Below are 6573 nucleotides of genomic sequence, written 5' to 3'. Positions count from 1 at the left end.
CCAGATGAGCTCTATAGGGAAACTGAAGTAATAGATGGTATTAGTGATCATGAAGCTGTTTTTGTCGTAGTCAAAAATAAATGTGATAGAAAGGAAGGTCTTAAAAGTAGGACTATTAGGCAGTACCATATGGCTGATAAAGCAGGCATGAGGCAGTTTCTAAAAAGTAACTATGATCGGTTGGAAACGGTAAATACAAATGTAAACAGACTCTGGGATGGGTTTGAAGAAATTGTTGAGGAATGCGAAAAAAGGTTTGTACCTTTAAGGGTGGTAAGGAATGATAAAGACCCACCTTATTATAATAAAGAAATAAAGAGACTAAGAAGGAGGTGCAGACTGGAAAGAAATAGAGTTAGAAATGGAAGTGGAAGTAAGGAGAAATTGAAGGAACTTACTAGAAAATTGAATCTAGCAAAGAAGGCAGCTATGGATAATATGATGGCAAGCATAATTCGCAGTCATACAAATTTTAGTGAAAAATGGAAAGGTATGTATAGGTACTTTAAGACAGAAACAGATTCCAAGAAGGACATTCCAGGAATAATTAATGAAAAAGGGGAGTGTGTATGTGAGGATCTTCAAAAAACAGAAGAATTCAGTCAGCAGTATGTAAAGATTGTTGGTTACAAGGATAATGCCGAGATAGAGGAGGAGACTAAGGCCAAAGAAGTATTAAAATTTACATATGATAACAATGACATTTACAATAAGATACAAAAGTTGAAAACTAGAAAAGCGGCTGTAATTGATCACATTTATGGGGATATACTAAAGACAATGGGTTGGGATATAGTACCATATCTGAAATATTTGATTATTGTTTGGTCGCAGGATCTATACCAGACGAAGGGAGAGTTGCTGTAGTAATCCCTGTGTATAAAGGAAAGGGTGATAGATATAAAGCTGAAAATTACAGGCCAGTAAGTTTGACGTGCATTGTATTTAAGCTTTGGGAAGGTATTCTTTCTGATTATATTAGACATGTTTGTGAAATTAATAACTGGTTCGATAGAAGGCAATTCGGTTTTAGGAAAGGTTATTCCACTGAAGCTCAACTTGTAGGATTCCAGCAAGATACAACATATATATTGGATTCTGGAGGTCAAATGAACTGTATCGCGATTGACCTGTCTAAAGCATTTGATAGGGTGGATCATGGGAGACTACTGGCAAAAATGAGTGCAATTGGACTAGACAAAAGAGTGAGTGAATGGGTTGCTATATTTCTAGAAAATAGATCTCAGAGAATTAGAGTAGGTGAAGCTTTATCTGACCCTGTAATAATTAAGAGGGGAATTCCTCAAGGCAGTATTATCGGACCTTTATGTTTTCTTATATATATAAATGATATGAGTACAGGAGTGGAATCGGAGGTAAGGCTTTTTGCGGATGATGTTATTCTCTATAGAGTGATAAATAAGTTACAAGATTGTGAGCAACTGCAGCGTGACCTCGAAAATGTTGTGAGATGGACAGCAGGCAATGGTATGTTGATAAACGGGGTTAAAAGTCAGGTTGTGAGTTTCACAAATAGGAAGAATCCTCTCAGTTTTAATTACTGCGTTGATGGGATGAAAGTTCCTTTTGGGGATCATTGTAAGTATCGAGGTGTTAATATAAGGAAATATCTTCATTGGGGTATTCACATAAATGGGATTGTAAATAAAGGGTACAGATCTCTGCACATGGTTATGAGGGTGTTTAGGGGTTGTAGTAAAGATGTAAAGGAGAGGGCATATAAGTCTCCGGTAAGACCCCAACTAGAGTATGGTTCCAGTGTAGGGACCCTCACCAGGATTACCTGATTCAAGAACTGGAAAAAATCCAAAGAAAAGCAGCTCGATTTATTCTGGGTGATTTCCGACAAAAGTGTAGCGTTACAAAAATGTTGCAAAGTTTGGGCTGGGAAGAATTGAGAGAAAGAAGGAGAGCTGCTCGACTAAGTGGTATGTTCCGAGCTGTCAGTGGAGAGATGGCGTGGAATGACGTTAATAGACGAATAATTTTGAGTGGCGTTTATAAAAGTAGGGAAGATCACAATATGAAGATAAAGTTGGAATTCAAGAGGACAAACTGGGGCAAATATTCATTTATAGGAAGGGGAGTTAGGGATTGGAATAACTTACCATTGGAGATGTTCAATAAATTTCCAATTTCATTTAGGAAAAGGCTAGAAAAACAACAGAGAGGGAATCCGCCACCTGGGCGACTGCCCTAAATGCAGATCAGTATTGATTAATTGATTTCGAGTTGACGCTTATGGGCGACCTGATCGTCTATGAGGCTAGATCCTAGCCTAGGATGATATCTATTATTGAAGACGGCACAAGCACTCAGTTTACAAGCCTCAGGAATCAGCCAATGAAAAATTCCTCGACCCGGCCAGAAATCAAACCGTGGGCCCTCTGGCCGAAGGTCAGCATTCTAACCAGATTTCCGAGGAGCCGGACAGGCATTTAATTAAAACTCAACCGTAGAACTGCCAACAGAGTTCTGATTTCTCTGCTATCCTCTCGATAAAATGGAGCGTCGAAGTTGACATAGGTCATACTAGTAGCCTAAATGGCGTTAAATCAAAAGTGTGCGCTCGGTAGTTCAGACCATGCGATTCTTCCTCTTCTTCTTCTTCTTATTATTATTAGAATAACAATTCTATAGATTTTAACTATTAACCGATGTAATTGATTTCTCAAGGTAGGACAAAATATTGCCTTCCGTACCATATCTCTTTGCATATTAAAGGTATGTGGTGGTTGCAATTTTCAATCTGCAGTCATCTAACAACGTTAGTTCAGTTGTAGAAACTGCCCTTTCGCTGCTTGTCAGAACGTCGAAGTTGATATATTGACCTCCTAAAGGGCATCAGTTCAGAAGGCCTGTAAATCAGATTCTAAGGCCATACGGTTAATATTATTTTAAACATTGTAGAAGCTGTGGCGCGGATCGTAATGTGAATTGTAAGTCACCTAAAGATAATATGTAACCAATATTTGAACTCGGGATATGATGTAAGGTTAGCTCTTTTTTAATTATCTAGTACTGGAAGATGACGCTCTTTCTAGATTGCTGAAACTGAGAACTTGTCCAAATCAGCTGACAAAAGAGTGCCGCGATATTATAGTCACACTCTCACATTCAAATTATGTGTTCAGTGAATGATGGTTGGGGATTTTGACACAATGACATTATCCGTGTCATTGCTTCCCCATATTCCAAGCCACTCCTTTCCCAGTGGATGCGTTTGTGGCTCAAATCGTTTATTTGGTGGAAATTCACATTTTGGCGTATAAACTGCTCCAGGAAGTTCATGGGACATTGCATTTTATTACTATTAGTTCAGTGGACTGTATATTATTATTGCTCTATGCATTCTGTTTCACTGATAACATCGAAAAGAGCTTTTTATCATAATTACTATACGCGATTAAAAGATTCATTTTAACAATATATCTCTTTCAGATTTAAATCCCAGTCTTCAAATCAATCACCACTGATCTGCATTAGGGTAGTCGTACAGGTCGTACAGATTCCGTATCAGTTGTTTACCTGGTCTTAAATAATTTCCAAAGAAATTGGAAATTCATCGAACATCTCTCTTGGTAAATTATTCTTATCCGTAATGCATCTTCCTATAAACGAATATTTGTCCCAATTTGTTCTCTTGAATTCCAAATTTATCTTCGTATTGTGATCTTTCATACTTTTAAAAACACCACCCAACCTTATTTTTCTACTAACGTCATTCCTGAAGTGCGTTTAAAATAGACAGCTCCGTGGCGTAGGGGTAGGATCTTGCCTCCTGTTTGAAGTTCTCCAGTTGGATTCTCGGCTCGTCCAAGGATTTTACACCTAATGTTGATATAGGATTAACTTCGACTAGTTATCCCAGAAGCCATTTGATACGAAAGACTGAGAACCTGGTTAAGAAAGAAAACAATACAGTACGTCTGAAGATATTGTTACACTGACACATGGCACTAAAATATTTACACACCTTCTGGCTAGGTGCCAATCATTCTGAGTGGTCTAAGGTTAGTACGCCACCTAATTGCCATATATGAAGACGCTCTTACTTTTGTCGTCGTACAAAACTTGTATAGCAATCAACCGAGTGTACTTGCTTGTGAAACGACTAATTATGTGGTGTCGAATGAACTGTAGTAGTAGTATCGGTGATTATTTGAATCCATTACATTTTAGGGTGCTCGAGAGTTCAAATTAGTTACTGTTTCAGTATGTTCCTGGAGTGCAGGTATTTGTAACATTCCTGCGTAAATCACACCCAAGAAAGCCTCTGTTGGCGCTTTTGCAAGGGTATTTCTGTTTAGCCATTCGAAATAGCTACTTTGGATGTCTCATCTGTGTGGAGAGAAGTAGAGTCGAGACCGTTTATAGCGACATCGCTTTTAACGACATATTGGATATAACAGCAAAATCTAACGGTCCCGTCTAAATACTATATAAATACTGCATTTTAAAAAATCGCTTGGTACGACATCGCTTATTACGATATATCTTAAAAAAACGGCGTATTTTTATCACATATTCGGACAAATGTGTCGACTATAACGTCCCATATTGATGTATGTTTCGCGCTTGGGGGTTGCTGATAACAATCTAAAGCTTATTTCCTAACTCTTGTTTCCAGTAGATTGTAGATTTCAGATCAGTCTATCTGTTAAATAAATAGTCAAGATAAAGCATCGCTGTGACGATATCAGTAAAGAGAGGGAAATTGTTTGCTATTGAAGAAAAGTCACAAATAATATAGCAATTACGAAATGGGGCAACAAACGTCAGCGTCGAGAAGGAATTGGGAGTATGACACTCGATCTCTACAATTTGAAAGGACAGAGAGAACACCTCTTTTTAGAGGTGGAAGACTATCGATAATCGTCGCCATAAGACCTATCTGTGTCGGTGCGACGTAAAGCCCCAAGCAAAAAAAAAAACCTATCGATAGTTATCGATAGCGACCGCCATCGCCTGATAACGATAGTAAGTTGCCTACTATCGATAGTCAACGATAGGTGTTTTTTTCCCTCATTGGCTTATTTTATACCCTAATAGAAATTGTACCGCTGTTTGCAATTAACTGGTGAGGAGTTTGTTCCAATTCAAAGGTGTGCATTTAAGTATATCTGTGTACCTGCGACTTCAATGCCGCCAGAAAGACTTACTTAGCATTTCGGAAGGTGGAATTCTCCATTCAACCTAACCTTAGTTGAGTTGGTACCAATATGGGACGAAAAATCAGATTTATAAGTTGTCAGAGATTGTATGTTGGCGAGAAAAGATTTTAGGTCAAAGACTTAATGAAAACAACTGAAAACTCTCCTGGCAGCCGTTGAGAATGCTGTAAAACATTTTTACAAAGATATTACAATACCCAAGAAAATGTCGGACGATCGCAAAATGAACACTGCAGCTGAACAAAAATTTCTCGGGCGGCCACGTTATGGCCAAGCGCGTCAGCCCGAGAATGTCTCGGAAGTGCCACTGAAGAGATTTATGAGTGATTCCGATTTGAATTTCAGAAATTACATGGCATTAAATTGTGATTTGTAATTAAGGTTTGTAGATTGTGTTCAATAAATGTTCTATTTTCAGGCATAATTGTATGATTCGTTCCACTTTTTGAAAACTATCGATTTTTTTAAATGTCGTTCGTTCGGGGCGTCGGCCTATAGCGATATTTTGCCCCTACTTGCACTATGTGATATGAACCTGCGTGTAATAAGAATGGAGGAAGTGTAGAGTGTTTAATGTGAGGAAAGGAACGTTAAGGACGACACAAACACCCAGTCCCCAGGCCAGGGATATTAATCATTTACAATTAAACACCCCTGACCCAGCCAGGAATCGAACTCGGGCCATCGGGTGACAGGCGGACGCTTTGCTCCCTACACCGCGGGGCCGGACAAACTATCGATTACTATCGATAGTAGAGCCCATAATATCGGAAAATATCGATGGCGATTACTATCGATATTTTGCCGCCTCTACCTCATTTATTAGCTAAGACCGTGTGAGATATTATTGATCAGTTTACATTGTTGCTACTTCTCTACTTACTTATTATTTTATATTTTGCTGACGTATTGTTTCTGCACGTTCTGTATAAACATAAGAAGAAAAATTCCTCTGAGACTGTCTCCACAAATACTGTATTGCAAAATAATTCAGTACTCATTTCATTTAAGTTTCTTGAAGTTTTAATCTTATTCTGTTAATTAATAATTCAAGAGTTCATCTTAAACTTACAGATATGAATTTTTTAGCAGCAACAAAAAACAAGTTTGTGCGCCCGTCGCCAATAACGACCGTCAATTAACGGTCACTTCGGAGTCGTTAAATCCGGTTTCGACTGTATTTGCAATTGCGTGTTTCTGTGGTGGTTAGCAGTATGATCTATTGTGTATAAATTGAGATATGTATTAACACGAACACAAACAGCCAGTGCTGGAGCTAGGGGAGTTAACGAAACATGGTTAAAATTCCCGAACCGGCCAGGAATCGGAGCCGGGGCCCTCTGAAGGGCATTACACCGACTATCCAATCAAGGTGGTG

This window comes from Anabrus simplex, chromosome 1, assembly GCF_040414725.1.
Source record: "Anabrus simplex isolate iqAnaSimp1 chromosome 1, ASM4041472v1, whole genome shotgun sequence".
In the NCBI taxonomy this organism is placed as follows: Eukaryota; Metazoa; Arthropoda; class Insecta; order Orthoptera; family Tettigoniidae; genus Anabrus; species Anabrus simplex.
This window is presented reverse-complemented; position numbering follows the sequence as displayed.